Below are 15,317 nucleotides of genomic sequence, written 5' to 3' on the forward strand. Positions count from 1 at the left end.
TCTGAAGTCTATTGTGAATACAGCTGCCCTCAATTAATTATTGGTTACTTGAGGTGTCCTCTAGAGTAATAATCATAATCATAACCATAATCATAATAAAATATGCTTGGGGCACACTATATATACTAAGTTCTTTATTTTTCATTATTGTAGCCATAATTTGAGTTGGCATTATTATGATCCCCATTTTACAATAGGGATCTCCATTGTACAATGAGTCATCCAAAGCTCATGTAAGTTAGATAATTACCAAAAATTCCATTGCTACTAGATGATAAAGTTGGGATCTGAACTCAGACAACATGGTTCTATAGTCCATGTGCTAAGACAACTTTCCATTTTGTTCAAGGCACCAAATTCTAATTTCACTGAAGCTGGGTCCAGGACTGCAGTCCTGGTGGGGAACCTATCAACAGCACCTTAGGCAATCACTGACAGTCAGTAATGGAATTAGATGTATAGGCAAAATTCAGCTATATATATAATTTTTTTTTTCAGAATAAAGGCTAGAAACACTAGACAAAAGAAAAAAGGCAAAGTGATCAGAAAGGACACACTTGGAGGCTAGGATCTCAGAAATCTCTGCAGGAACATCTACCATTTCCTGATATATTGATATTCTAGATTTATTCTTCTCTCGCCAGGCCACCTGTAGCAGTATCTCCAAAGGATAGTTTTCAGCAACATACTAGTACTACACATAAGTTTTTTCTTTTTTAATGCTTATATGCCAGGCCCTGAAAAAAGGGCTTTAGGCACATTATTTAATTTGTTCTTTGCAGCCTTATAGAGAGATATTATTTGACTTATGTTAAAGTCAAATACACTGAAACTTAGGAGGTTAACTACATTTTTGAAAGTACAAATTAAGGAACGAAGTGATAAAAAATACAAATTTCACTGAAAGTTATTTTATATCCATCAGACTAGTAAGAGTAGAAAGATGTATAATTTCAAGTGTTGTGGATAGGAAACACATGATACACTTTCATACACTGCTAGTGGGAGTATAGACTGGGGCATTTATCTTGCAAATTATTCTGGAGGTAATTGAATTACCCATTAAATTACCAATTCTCCTTTCAGATGTGTATCTGAAGATACATGCCATAAAATTCTACAAGAATACAAGAATGTTCATTACATCATTGTTTGTGATAGTAGGGAGTTACAGGTATCCATTACAAAAGTGCTAAAAAGCAAAATTGTTGTAGAAGACCAACATGAGCTGTCAGCAACAGATAGAAGCAAATGTATGTGTGCATATGTGTCAGCATGGCTAGAGCTTAAAACTTTATCTAGAATGGATAAAGTATTTGTAAATCATATATCTCATAAGGAACTTGTATCCTCTATACAAGAAAACTTACAAATCAGTAATAATAAGACAAATAACATAAATAAAAATGAGCTAAGGATATGAATAGATACTTCTCTGAAGAAGATATACAAGTGTCAATGAGTCCATAAAAAGAAGTTCATCATCACTATTCATTAAGGAAATGTAAATCAAAATCATAATTAAATACCACTACACATCTACTATAATGTATATAATAAAAAAGACAAAAAAAACAGTGTTGGTAAAGATGTAAAGAAATTGAAACACTCATACATCATTGATGGGATTGTAAAATGGTGCAGCAATTTTGGAAAACATTGGCATTTCCTTAAAATGTTAAATATAGAGTTGTCATGCGATCCAGAAATTTTACCCCTACATATATGCCCAAGATCATTGAAAACATATGTTTATATAAATCCAAACATTTACAACAGGATTGCTTACAATAGCCAAAACTAAAAACAACCCAAATGCCCATCAACAGATGAATAGGTAAGCAAAATGTGGTATATTCATACAATGAAATATTACGTACTTTTCAAAAAATGAAGTACTGATACACACTATTAAAACATGGGTAAACCTTAAAAACATTATGCCATGTGAAGGCCAGTCAAAAAGACCACATATTATGTGATCCTATTTATATAAAATGTTCAGATTAGGAGAATCTACAAACACAGAAAGTAGACTAATGGCTTTGTAGGAGTAGAGAGATGAGTCGAGAGACTGGGGAGTGCTACTAAATGAGTACAAGATTTCTTTTAAGGACAGGAAAATGTTCTAAAATTGTTCCTGGAGATAGTTCCACAATCCTATGCATATACTAAAAACTATTGGATTGTACATTTTAGATGAGTGTATTGTATGGTATGTGATTATAAATAAAAATTTCTTCAATATGCTATTAAAATAAAATAAAACATAGTACTGAATATTGTAAGCAAAACAGCAAAGTGAGCAGCTCCAAGCTCCCATTACCTGCCAAACACCCAAAGAAAGCACAAATTTTCAGAACTAACTTTCAGAACCCTGGAAAAGGTTTACAGCAACCAAATGAATGCTGAGTTAAGAAAAAAAAAGCAATTTAAAATGGTTAGAAAGTTTGTTGGAATTTTTAAAGGATTTTATTTGTTTATTTGAGATACAGCATGAGTCAAGAAGAGGGGAAGAGGAAAAGAGAGAGGAACAAGCAGACTAGACTCCCCACTGAGTAAGGAGCCTGACATAAAGTTCGATCCAAGGACCCTGAGATCATGACCAAAGCTGGTCAGATGTTTAACCAATTAACCCACCCAGGGGCCACTGTGGAATTTTTATTTGCCCTTGTCCTACACACTCCTTGATAGCCAGTATTCTCAGAGTAGATCCCTGATTCCTAGCTTTGAATACAGAAGTCATCTTATCTGCAAATAACTGCATAGATCTGTTCTCATCTGAATGGGGGTCCCTGACTCACTTAAGGCACTGTCTCTGTTTTTCCTAATTTGGAACTCCCCCTGTCCAGAACAGCAGTAACAATTGGGGCAAAATATTAGGATTTACTCATAAAATAGACCATAAAGCCTGGGAGAAATGGGAGAAATAAAGAAATAACCACATACAAAGAAACTAGAGAGTATGTCCCATTCACATTTGACAGAAAGTACCCTTGCAGAAGTCCAGACATTAGAATTATAAGATAAAGCTTTAAAACAGTTGTCTTAGGGCAGAGAGCGGGCCTATTTCTCTTCCTATCCTCAGGCCCTGACATCTATGACATCTGGAGGCAGTCAATAAATATTTATTGAACGAATGAATGAATAAAGGCATGTTTTGCTCCACTAAAATAAATAAATAAATAAATAAATAAATAAATAAATAAATAAATAAATATAAATAAATAAAAATAAATAAAAAATTTTCTTAAATATGTTCAAAGAGCTAAAAGAAATCATGGACAAAGAATTAAAGGAAATAAGGAAAACAATCTATAAACAAAGTAATAATATGAACGGAGAGATCAAAATTATAAAAAGAACCAAGCAAATTCTGGAGCTGAAAAGTACAACTAAATTTATTTCACCAGAGAAAATGAACAGGCAGATTTGAGCAGGCCAGAGACAGAATCAGGAAGCACGAGGATAAGACAATTGATACTTTCCAGTTTGTGGAGTATAAAAAAGAATGAGCCTAAGAGATCTGTGGGACACTGTCAAGTGGACCAGCATCTGCTGTCTGGGAGTCCCAGAAGAAGAGAGAAGGGTCAGAAAGCATATTTGAGTAGTAGCGTCTGAAAGCTTCCCACCCAAACTGAGATATATATTCATCCCCCTTCAAAGTGAATTCAAATTCCATTAGAATTATTTATATAAAAATCTACACTTTTAACTCTCTGATTTCGTCATCTCCAAGGTCATCTCCATGACCTTGACTCTTAATCCACCTCAGCTACCTATTCCCTACAGCCTCATGACAGCCTTTCACATCAATCAGAACTGCTCTTTCTCTGAAACAAGAAATTCAAAGGTAATTTTTTAAAGATTTTATTTATTTACTCATGAGAGATACACAGAGAGAGAGAGAGAGAGAGAGAGAGGCAGAGGGAGAAGCAGGCTCCATGCAGGGAGCCAGATGTGGGACTTGATCCCAGGTCTCCAGGATCATGCTCTGGGCTGAAGGCAGGTGCTAAACCGCTGAACCACCCAGGCTGCCCAAGAAATTCAATAACTACCCAAACCCAGCTCCTTAGTTAGTTACTCTCATTACATGTTTTTATCTGTCATTTGATTATCATCTTTCTTATCAACATCTTATCATACTCAAATATTTTACAAACTCAATAAATCTCCCTGAAGCCCATATCCAAGTGTCCCTGCCTCAAATATCAACCCATCCCCCATTTTACAAGTGCAAGCTTCTTCGGTGGATTACCCTAAGCTTTCTTTATATCTTAACTTCCTAAAATCTTCTTAATGCAATAAAAATATTTTTTCCTTCCTAACACCCCAAAGCTGACCAATGTGATCACTGAATTACAAGTGGCTGAATTCAACAGTCTGCACATATTACGCTACTTAGCTGTCTTTAGTATTTGCACTATTTACTACCCTCACTTTGAAATACTCTTTTCTTTTGGCCTCCATGGTACCCAATGTCCTTGGCATTCTTAAAAACATTTGTTGGCTTTTCTTTCCAACACTTTAAGGGTAATTTTCTATATACTTCCTTTATTTCACTCACTCAGTGCTTCTCAAATATTTTGGGGCTTCGGGTAAAAGTCACATCTCAGTAGTGAACTTTCAAGAGCAACAGATCTCCATCTTCTGCATCAATAACCATGTCAAAGATACCTGGTTCTATCACTGGTAGGAGTGACAACACTTAAGCCCAACAAAAGATTTTTGTCAACATAGCTATTGGTAGTTGGAGGAATAATGAATAGAGTAGTGGTTTTGAAATCTAGGCTCAACAAACATAAAAGATGTTTTCATTCACTATCAGATAACAATTTGTGGATCAGTGGAAGAACCCATGGAAACTAATAGCAATATTTGTAGAAGGAGGCTTCTACTTGTAAATCAGATTTTGATTCTTTTTACAAGAGTTGGTTAAGGCTAGGACATATTGATGGAACATGAAATTAAATAAGTACAATATCTAATAAAAAGAAAAGTAGTTTCATGCAGTTGACATTAAGTAAAGAGAAATAAATTTCAAGGGGAACCTCAGTCATTCCCCACTATAATAATTCCAAACAAAAGAATTAGTTCTGTTTTTATTTTATTATTTCTATCTTATTTTATTATTTTTAATTTTTTACTTTGACTCCAGTTAGCTAATTTACACTGCTATATTAGTTTCAAGTGTACAATGTAGTGATTCAACAATTCCATACATCTCCCAGTGCTCATCATAACAAGTGCACTCCTTAACCCCATCACCTATTTCACCCATCTCCCTACCTCCCTTCTTTTTGCTAACCATCAGTTTGTTCTCTAAAATTAAGAGTCAATTTATTAGTTTCTCTCTCTCTATCTCTCATTTTTTTCCCTTTGCTCATTTGTTTTGTTTCTTGAATTCCACATAGAAGTGAAATCATATGGTATTTGTCTTTCTCTGACTTATTTTTCTTAGCATTATACTCTAGCTCCAAACATGTCATTGCAAATGGCAAGATTTCATTATTTTTATGGCTGAATAATATTCTATATGTATTCTATATGTATATATATTCCATATTATATATCCTATATATTAATATAGATATATAGGATAATATAATAATATTATAAGGATATAATATATAAGATATATATTATATATCTATATTAATATATAGGATATATAATATGGAATATTTTACATATGGATATAGATAAATATCTTCTTTATCCATTCATCAGTTGATGGACACTTGGTCTGCTTCCGTATCTTGGCTATTGTAAATAATGCTGCAATAAACAAGGGTGTGTGTATCCCTTTGAATTAGTGCTTTTTTTTTAATTCTTTGGGCAAATAGCTAATAGTGCAATTATTAGATGATAAGATGTTTTATTTTTAACTTTTTAAGGAACTTCCAAACTATTTTCCACAGGGGCTGCACCAGTTTGCGTTACCATGAATAGTGCACAGGTGTTCCTTTTTCTCCACATCTTCACCAACACTGGTTTTTTGGTTGTTTGCTTGGTTGGTTTGGTTTGGTTTGGTTTTTTAGGGGAAGATAGGGGTACAGGGCAAGGAGAGAATACATAGGCTCCATACCCAGTGTGGAGCCTAATGCATGATTCCACACGGGCCTCAATCTCACCTCAAGATCATGATCTAAGACAAAATCAAGAGTCAGATGTTTAACTGACTCAACCACCCAGGCACCCCTTACATCTGTTGCTTTTAGTGTTGTTGATTTTGTCATTCTGACAGGTGTGAGGTGATATGTAATTATAATTTTGATTTGCATTTTCCTGATGTAAGTGATGATGAACATCTTTTCATGTATCTATTGGCCATCTGAAGATCTTCTTTGGAGAAATGTCTGTTCATGTCTTCTGCTCATTTTTAAATTGGATTATTTGGTTTTTGAATATTGAGTTTCATAAATTCTTTATATATTTTGAATACTAACCTTAATCTGATATGTCATTTGCAAATATCTTTTCCTATTCTGTAGATTGCTTTTTAGCTTTGTTGATTGTTTCCTTTGCTGTGCTGAAACTTTCTATTTTGATGTAGTCCCAATAGTTTATTTTTGCTTTTGTTTTCTTAGCCTCAGGAGACATGTCTAAGAAAAAATTGCATGGCTGATGTTAGAAAAATTACTGCCTGTGTTCTCCTGTAGGATTTTTATGGTTTTACTTTTCACATTTAGGCCTTTAATCCATTTTCAATTTATTTTTGTGTATAATTTAATAAAGTGATCCGGTTTCATTCTCTTACATGTTGCTATCCATTTTTCACAGGACAATGTGTTGGAGAAACTATCCTTTTCCCCATTGGATAGTTTTTCCTGCCTTGTCAAAGATTAATTAATCACATAGAATTAGTTCTGTTTTTAAAGGAGATACTGTGTATTTACCCTTTCAGCTCTATTCTATAAAGAATTATTCACTCTTCCTACTTCTCTCAGAGCATAAACTCAGGTTGCAGAGTCTTCTCACATGTGTTTCAACTAATTTTTTAAGGTAGCAGTTTTCTTCTAATTTTTTTATTTAGATAAAATTTTCCTCTAACTAAAGAAAAAATTATATCAATAAAACATTTTTCCAGGTGAAATCATCATAGATTTAATATTTATGCATTAGGAAGAAAATCAATTTAATTAAAAAAATAGAATTTCTTGAAAAAATAATCATGTTAACCTGCAGTTGGAGAATTTATTAGAAAATGATTAATCTTCCTGTGGTGTGTCTATTGTCATATTAAATATCTGTTCAAATCAATGAACTGCATTCACAATAGTTTAAAGATTTTATAAGTAGGTACCAAGACTCTCCAAAAAAGTTACCCCAACTTTGAAAAACTAAGAGCTTTTCCCCTAAGGTCAGGAAGACAGCAGGGATGTACAGTACACTATGACCACTGCTGTTCAACACAGTACTAGAAGTCCTACCCTCAGCAATCAGACAACAAAAAGAAATAAAAGGCATCCAAATCAGCAAAGAAGTCAAACTTTCACTCTTTGCAGATGATATGATATTCTATATAGAAAACCCAAAAGACTCCACTGCAAAATTGCTAGAACTGATACAGGAATTCAGCAAGGTGGCAGGATATAAAATCAATACACAGAAATACACAGCTGCACTGCTATACACTAACAATGAGACAGAAGAAAGAGAAATTAAGGAGTCAATACTATTTACAAAGGCACCCAGAACCATAAGATACCTAGGAATAAACTTAACCAAGGAAGCAAAAGACCTATACTCAGAAAACTATAGAACACTCATCAAAGAAACTGAGGAAGATACAAAGAAATGGAAAAATGTTCCATGTTCATGGATTGAAAGAATATTGTTAAAATATCTATGCTACCTAGAGCAATCTATACATTCAATGCAATCCCTATCAAAATACCATCAATTTATTTCATAGAGTTGAAACAAATAATCCTAAAATTTGTATGGAACCAAAAAAGACCCCAAAAAGCCAAAGGAATGTTGAAAAAGAAAACAAAAATTAGTAGCATCACAATTCTGGACTTCAAGCTCTATTACAAAGCTGAAATCATCAAGACAGTATGGCACTCACACAAAAATAGACACAGAGATCAATGGAACAGTATAGAGAACTCAGAAGTAGATTCTCAACTCCATGGCCAGCTTATCTTTGACAAAGCAGGAAAGAATATCTCATGGAGAAAAAGACAGTCTCTGCAACAAAGGTGTTGGGAAAATAGGACAGCCACATGCAGAAGAATGAAACTGGACCATTTCCTCACACCATACACAAAAATAGACTCAAAATGGATGGAAGACCTCAACATGAGATCCATCAGAATCCTAGAGGAAAACATAGGCAGCAACCTCTTTGACCTTGACTGTAGCAAATTTTTGCTAGACTCATCTCCAAAGGCAAAAATGAATTATTGGGACCTCATCAAGATAAAAGGCTTTCATACAGCAAAGGAAACAGTCAACAAAACCAAAAGACAATTGACAGAATGGGAGAAGATATTTGCAATTGTCTTATCAGATAATGGGCTAGTATCCAAAATGTATAAAGAACTTATCAAACTCAACACCCAAAGAACAAATAATCCAATTGAGAAATGGCTAGAAGACATGAACAGACATTTCTCTATAGGAGACATACAAGTGGCCAACAGACACATGAAGAAATGTTCCACATCATTTGGCATCAGGGAAATACCAATCAAAACCACAATGAGATACCACCTCACACTAGTCAGGATAGCTAAAATTAACAACTCAGGAAACACCAAATGTTGATGAGGATGCAGAGAAAGGGGAAACCTCTTGCACTGTTGGTGAGAATGCAACCTGGTACAACCACTCTGGAAAACAGTATAAAGGTTCCTCAGAAAGTTCAAAATAGAGCTACCCTATGATCCAGCAATTGCATTACTGGGTATTTGCCCCAAAGATACAAATGTAGTGATTCAAAGGGGCACATGCATCCCAATGTTTACAGCAGCAATGCTCACAATGGCCAAACTGTGGAAAGAGCCCAGATGTCCATCAACAGATGAATGGATAAAGAATATGCAATATATATATATATATATATGTATATATATATATATGAATTATTGGGACCTCATATATATAATGGAATATTACTCAGCCATCAAAAATGAAATCTTGCCTTTTGTAGTAACATTGATAGAACTAGAGAACATTATGCTAAGCAAAATAAGTGAATCAGAGAAAGATAATTATCATATCATCTCACTCATATGTGGAATTTAAGAAACAAAACAAAGGATCATAGAGGAAAAGAGGAAAAAATAAAGCAGGACAAAATCAAAGAGGGAGACAAGACATAAGAGACTCTTAATCTTAGGACACAAACTGAGGGTCACTGGAGGGCAGGAGGGTGGAGTAACTGGATGATGAACATTAAGGAGGGCATGTGAGGTAATATGTACTAAGTATTGGGATGCCTGAGTGGCTCAGCAGTTGAGTGGCTTCAGTTAAGGGCATGATCCCAGGGCCTTGGGATCGAGTCCCACATTGGGCTCCCCAGAGGGAGCCTGCTTCTCCCTCTGCCTATGTCTCTGCCTCTCTCTGTGTCTGCCTCTCATAAATAAATAAATAAAATCTTAAAAAAAAGCAGTATTATATAAGACTGATAAATCACTGACCACTAGCTCTCAAACCAATAATACATTATACGTTAATTAATTTAATTTAAATATTTTTTTTAAGTTACACCAACCTTTACTTCCAGGCTTGTCCCTCATAGAATTTATTGACTGAACAGACAAAAAAAAGAAACTTGCTTTCCAAATAAGCAAATAGATTCATTATCACCTAAACACATATCATTTCCTCATCTCCTCATTTATTTTTTAAATACCTTGTAATTTTATTTATTGCACTGTATATCCATCTCAGAAGGCCTTTCTCTTACTTACCTATTTAAATGCTACTTACACTCAAAACCTTGACTAAACGTATTCTCTTTAAAAGTTTTTGACTGAGCACTCTAAGCCCATTGTGATCTTTCTTCCTAGACTCCCTTGCACAAAAATGATTATGTTTTAAATAATATAATATTCAAAATGTGCTATACCAAAGCATGTATGTTTTGCAAGTGTTTATATTTCGAGGATATGACCATTATAATTATTGCCATTTTGACTATTCCCAAAACAGTACATGCTGGTCTTTACTGTTATTTAACCTCTCATGTTTTCCAATGTCCCCCCAAAGAGGTTATCATCTAGGTACCATACCTCAACCTCTTCACATTGAATACAGCTACAAACACACAATGTTCAATGATAATTTAAGAAATAAAAATGGAAGAAAAAGGAAGGAAGAAGGGAGAAAAAGAAGGAGGGAAAAGCAGAAGCAAAATATTTACAAAACATGGGACAAGTAAAGTGGTCCTCATTGATCACTAACCTCCAAGTCACTTTACAAACACATTTTCAAAACAGCCTGCAGATTTAGGTTGGTGAATTAATGTTTGTAAAGTTGCTTAAATATTATACAATGCTATACAGATATAAGCATTAAAAACTAATCTAAATCTGATATCAGAATAGCTTCTGCTCTCAATACTGTTGAATTGAATTGTCTTTTGAATTTGTCCCACACCACTCTGTCCCTTAGTAAATTTAGTGAAAATTGTGCAATACTTGTGGGATTTAGAATGGTTCAGAGTGAATTATAATGAAATTCCGTGAAGAGTCAGTCATCCTATTACTATGAAATACTTGTTTTCTTTCCAGAGAGACAAAAGTCCTTAACTATAGACAAGAGATTTGCTATATAGCCAGGATGCTAAAAACTCACTTCAAATCTTCTTACCACTTTAAATATATATATTTGAGAAAGCAAACTATGATTCCTAAAGAGGTTGATTTTTAGGTCATTTAAAAGTCCCTATTACAGGTTCCACAATAGGTATTTTAGTATACACAAACATGTATTTACACAGAACATAAAATCCTTCATGAAAATGTGCTTTTAAATCTAGCATAGGGGTGATTTGATGGCTCAGTCTATTAAACATCTACCTTCAGCTCAGGTCATGATCTTAGGGCCCTGGGATCACATTGAGCTCCTCACTCAGTGGGGAGCCTGCTTCTCTCTCTCCTTCTGCCCCTGCCCTTGCTCATGAGCTCTCTCACAGTCTCTCTCTCAAATAAATAAATAAAATCTTAAAAGTCTAGTATAAATCTCTGTATATTTGAGCAAATCTTCTGTTGTCAATTGTGTTTACTATAAAATAAATCACAGAGTTGCTATTACACCTTAGAATTGTTTTAAATAATGTATGGGACAAGAAAAAGAAAATGAAAAAAATAATTTAATTGCCAGAGAGATTCAATTAGTTAAATGGGGACACTTTTAAATAAAAGAAAGTTTATATGTCTGCATGTTTACATATTAATGTAATTTTACATCCATATGTAAAATTTTAAATTCCCTTCTATTACCTTTTGAGTGTCCTTAAAATACTATCCAGTTGAAGTTCCTCTTGTCTGCATTTCCTAGATGATGGTTTTTCTATTTGAAATATTTTAAATTTATTTTTAGAGGGCACTTAAACTTAAATATTGTAGCAAAGGTACTAGTTTGAAAGTACTCTTTGCAATAATGATTCTAAAATACAGTAGCTTAAAAATACAAAGTCAACAGAATAGTTTCAGCAGAGTTTTGAACAAGATATTCTAAAAAGTCTTCCTGTCACAAAACAAGTTCTCATGAAATGAGACTGTCAGTGATTCCCTGTGTTCAAATTTCACCTCTTTAAAAACACACACTCATATTGGATTAGGGCCCACCCTGATGGCCTAATCGCAATTTGGTCATCCAATTTGGTCATCCCAAAAGACCCTATTTCCAACTAAGGTCATATTCATAGGTACTGGATGTAAATTAATGTAATTTTATGAAACAATCTGGCAGAGATTAATTAGAATATCTCACAGATATACATGGGTATATATTAAAACTTAATTAAGATATTTATAAATAGCTTATATTTATTCATGTGATAACAGACTCTGCTTCAAGATAGAATTATGAATGGAAAAACACAAATTAAAATGGAAAAAAATGAATCACATTTTCACTTTGCAAAGCTGTGATATATATTTTCCTTTTTATCTGTTTTACTTTGTCATTAAAGTCACATAGATTCACAAGAGATGTCAAACTAATTGAGATATCTCTCAACTTGGTGTAGAAAAGGTCACACTTAATCAAAGCAGATCAACTTATTCACCAAGTCTTGGTCTTGGCCATAATGTAGCATCATAGACTTCATACTGAATTTATCTTGTGTATTCATCTGTTAAAAGTTAATTAAACTCTGTTTATTTAAAGGTAACACAATTTGCAAGTACAACATGCCATAAGGCTGAAAGAGGAAAACCTTCCACACATATCCATGTATATGCTCAAATTCTGAAACAATAAACAGCTTTTGTAGTCTTTACATAGATGTCTAATATTCACATTTGAAAGAAATGCTATTTTTATTATGAGTAAATAGAATGGCCAATTAAAATAGAAAAAATAGAAAATAAAATTTGTTAATATAGTGAAATAAATCTGTTAACATCTTTATGTAAAAGAAGGACTCAAACTGATTGGTATAGAATTTCCTCAAATATTACAGTCCAGATAAAATTAGTCAAAATAGCAGATAAAAAACAAGTAGGCTCTACCTTTATTAACTCCATGAAAATCTGACCCCTTCTTTAAAGTTCCAGAAATTCCTTGGGGATGTCTCCCATGCTCTTCTGAATAGGATTATGTAAGCAATTACATGCTCATTTTCCTCCAGTACTGTTTCCTGTTTGATGTTGGGTAACAATTTTATTTATAATAAAGAAACTGAATTAATCAGAATCATGCCAAGAATATAAAAACTAAGTGTTCAAATCAAAACATAATACAAGGAATTGGACAGAGTTGATGGATGTAATAAGTCAAACAAAATGGTGAGATAAACGAAAGATTTGCCATAGCAGGAAGCTGCTGTGAACCCTAGGCTGAATGGACGGAGAAGAAAGGTGGTATAGACAGATCCCACAGGCCATGATCACCCAGCTAGAAAGACTATGGCTGTCTGGAGTTAGTGCCATGGAGAGGACGCACCTGTTGCCAGAGACACCACGTAGCTTTCCCTTTTCTTCATTATTTTAAATATTCTGCTGCCTATTAACTGAAAGCCAATGGACGTGAAAAGCATGTATCAACTAAGGTGAAGCTAGGAAAAAAGAAATATTTCAGATTTGTTGAAACAGAAAGGTCGTGTTACAGAGAATTTGTTACACCACTGATAGAACTAAAAGCTATCATTTAGGTGGTAAAACAAAATCAGGAAGTCTCTACCATTCCTAGAGAAGGCCACCATCTGTACTACCAGATCGCAGGGGCATCTGGCAGGAGTTAGAACTGCAGGAAGCACTGCTCAGTGGTATGTGGGACAATGGAGACAATCAGTCTTTAGTAACTTAGAGACGAGGGACATCTTTGCTTTCCCTCCATTTCCTCTTAAACAGAGCTGATATTATGTAGATTCTGAAGCTGCCTGTGGTTTGCTCCTATCTACTGATATTTGTAGAATCATGAGAATCACCTGTGACCCACTTTTGTTGTATAGCTTATCCATGGATCCCTGGTTTTGATCTTAAGAGCTCTGTTTTTATGAGGAGATTCATAGAAACTTACCAGCTGTGTGCCTATCTATCTATCCACATATATCCACAACTATTCTATTGCCTTCCTCTTTCCTTTCTTTTTTCATTCATTCTTTCTTTTTCATTCCCCTTTTTACGTCTCAAATCACTTTAAATGTATTTATTTATGGTCTTGAAAGCAGTTTCACCATGTGATATATCCCTATTCCTGTTGTCTAATTTTTGTATTAGTAGATCTGCTGACTCCTTTTTATTGTGGGGCTTTCCTTGTGGTTTTAATAATTTAATCTGTGTGCTCACACATGAATGTCTGCAAACTATGAAACTATTGGTAACCCCTGAAAACTAGTCACTTTAGAGCAGGTTAGTGTTTGTTCAGGTTTATCAGAAATTTGGAACAACCTTTCATGGTTATCTTTTGACTTGTGGTCCCTAGACCATATAGCTACTACAGAGTCAACCTCTACCTCTTTTATGTTGAAAGACCAACCTTTTCATGAATTCTCAGGAACTTATTTTTTAAACTTATGCTGGGTTCAAAGATAAAAACATTTCCTTGTTAATTACCTGTGTTTATTGACCTATAAACTCAAGTTTATGTAGGGATACCACTATTAACTCCTTCCTCCCTCAAGATCTTGGCCTTATTTTCTTCCCTTTTAATGATACTAAATCCCAACCATTGCTTCAAGGCCTTCCTTTATTTTTTTTTTTAATGGATCTTTGTGACCTGTAGGGATTTTTTTTTACAGTCTTTTGAGCTTTCCCTTTCTAAGGCTGTTTGCTACACTTTTGTGGGGTATTTCTTAAACAACAGAATTTTCAGTTTGACAGGAACAACTATCTCCAATCTATGGCACTTGCACACCTGGGACTAAAGAAAGACTTTCCAAAAACAGATTTCCATTTCCAGATCCTTATTCTTCACTGCTCTCCTAAAATGTATCTACCTGATTGCACTTTCACTGTTCTCAGTTGCCATCATTCTTTTTGAAATTATCCTCTTCCTATGTTAATATACAAAGGTCTAAGTCCCATTGCTCCCTTATCTTGTAAGGTTCATTTCCATGGATACAGACATCCCAGCCTGCCAAATAAAGGGGCAATTTGGGTCTTTGTTGAGAAAATCAATGGCTCAAAGGATAACAAATAGTTCAGCAATTTCAGTGCTTTCCAATTTTTGCTTAGTGCAACAAAATTAGAATGGAACCAAACTGACTTTTATTAGTTCGTAAAAAATAATGTCTATTGGCAAGTCACAACGTGACTTTTGGCATGAAATCCAAACAATGTTCAAAGAATGAAACAGCATTGCTATAAAAATCCCTTTCTTTTTCCACACTACTTTTTGTGACTGTGATTTCTCAGTGATTCCTTTTACAAACACCCCACACACAAGCAAACAAAAAGCAGGAAAAGAGTTACTACTAAAACTAGCTTCTCTCTGAAATGTCCATCAAAATATGTATAACCTAATTGTGAAAACTACACTTAATCATACCAATAAGAAATGCATTTTACCATAAAGTTTTACATTTTAACATTATTTTCAAAATTGGTAATATATTTATTTTTTGATAAATTGTATACTAGTAATAATTGGAATGATAATTTAATCCAGAAGAAAAAATTCAATGATTTGAGTAT

General features: G+C 34.0%; 1 pseudogene; it reads left to right on the forward strand.

Annotated features, from left to right (window-relative positions):
- Positions 1–213: 213 nt before the first annotated feature.
- LOC129503015 (Y-box-binding protein 1-like) overlaps positions 214–15,317 on the forward strand; it is a 159,655-nt pseudogene continuing 144,551 nt past the window's right edge.

Source organism: Nyctereutes procyonoides, unplaced genomic scaffold (assembly GCF_905146905.1).
Source record: "Nyctereutes procyonoides isolate TBG_1078 unplaced genomic scaffold, NYPRO_anot_genome, whole genome shotgun sequence".
NCBI lineage: Eukaryota > Metazoa > Chordata > Mammalia > Carnivora > Canidae > Nyctereutes > Nyctereutes procyonoides.